Source organism: Diadema antillarum, unplaced genomic scaffold (assembly GCF_040938485.1).
Source record: "Diadema antillarum isolate AM-2024a unplaced genomic scaffold, OU_Dant_1.0 scf00000029, whole genome shotgun sequence".
Taxonomy (NCBI): Eukaryota; Metazoa; Echinodermata; class Echinoidea; order Diadematoida; family Diadematidae; genus Diadema; species Diadema antillarum.
The window spans coordinates 2,395,671-2,397,500 of record NW_027270918.1 but is presented as its reverse complement, the minus strand read 5'-3'; positions in this window follow the sequence as shown (position 1 = coordinate 2,397,500).

Sequence of the window (1,830 nt, the reverse complement as noted above, 5' to 3'; positions counted from 1 at the left end):
GGGCCAGAAGTGTAGCAGGTATACCCCTAAAAAATACAACAAATGAAGTTAGCCGGAAATGCCAGTGTCTTAATGCAAAACCCACATGACAACAGTTTAAACAATGTACTGTACCTTGTTAGACCTTGTGCACAATTTCATTATTAGCACCCATGTCTCTATCCACTATTCCCTATGGATGACTTTGATCACATTGCAATCTATCATAAAGTATTTGACTGATGAGTAATATTTGTTCATCACTGACTGAGCATGTTCATGAAGAAAGAACCAGCCCTCACCCATAAATGCCATGGTTTGAATTCTAATGCTGACCAACAAAATAATAATAATAACAAAACCCCACAACAAATCTGAAATTTACAAATTTGGTCATGATTCTTGTCAAGGTCACTTTTTAAAAAATTCTTGAAGACTATCATAAGCTTCTGCAGCAATGTATTCTAGAAATGCAACTTACTGACTTGGTTTTGAAATAACAGGAAGTTGTGAACACAAACATAAAGAATGTACGATAGTTATCAGGAGAAGCTAAGTGCATTCATACCTTCAGAAAATGGACCAGGAATTTAATAATAAGCCCAATCGCATAGCACACTCACAAAGTAATTAACTCAAAAACAGTGTGCTAGTAACATGGAAGATGTGTTAGGTATAACAAGAATGATCAAGAAGTCTGATTCATCACAATAAAAAGAAAGCAGTTACCCGTTTTAGAAGGTCAAAGGGAGTAAGATGTAACACTGGGGCTCAGATCTATTTGTTAAATACCAAAGTACATGCACCAGGAGGAGTAATTTTCATTTAATAAGTTTGACCTGTGCTACAGATGCTGCAAACAAAGAATAAAAGTAATACCATGATATGCTCTCGAATGCATTAAGACATGAACTACTCGGACTGAACATTGCTATTTGTTTTTACTGTTTTGTTTTTTGGGTTTTTTTGTTTTTTGTTTTAATGAGACTTAATACGCTACAACATCAGTAGCTGATCTGTTTGGCTTGAAGATTATGCTGGACATGACAAAGCAAATGGGAAAAGAAATGAGAAAAAAAACAGTGCTCCATATGGCACAAGGGCAAAATTCATGCTGCCATTAAAATTTAGCAAACACAACATGCATTGCATTGACAAACACGTCATGCAGTTGATCGATATGCCAAACACTGCAGAACTTTGGAAACACTTCGACCTGTTTCCTTCCATGGTGACTTGTTGAATCACATCTAAGAATGTTGCCAGAACAGCACTGAAAGTGACACATGACGAAAACTGACAAACGACTTTCTTTTTATCTTTAATAAGGAATTACCATCTGAATTGATGTATGCTACTTTTATAATCCTGACATCATATTGCCATTCATATGGGAGATTTTGTTGTTGTTGTTGTTGCCATGTAATGATAGAAAAACGTTGTTCTACACTCTTTTGTGAGTGTAACATTAGTGTATTTACTAGACACAAATGCCATAACAAAAAATAACATGTTATCATGATTGTGCTGCTAACAAATGTCATATGTACTCACTGATAAGTTGGAGAACTATACAGTATTTTAGATTCCTCGACAGCCTCCAAATATTTTCTTCCCAACTGCAGTAAGATAACATCCAACAGCAGTACAGTAAATGCACACTTTTGTGGGGTTTGAACAAAAAAAATCTACTTGAAATTTACACAATCCCCCATCAATTTCAACACAGTTAAGTCTGACCAATGATTGGTATAATCACAAAGACTGAAAAATCTTCTCTTATCCCACCCTCAACCAATTCTTGTTCCGGATCACCCGTGAGATATGTCCTTTGGAACATCAACATCACTT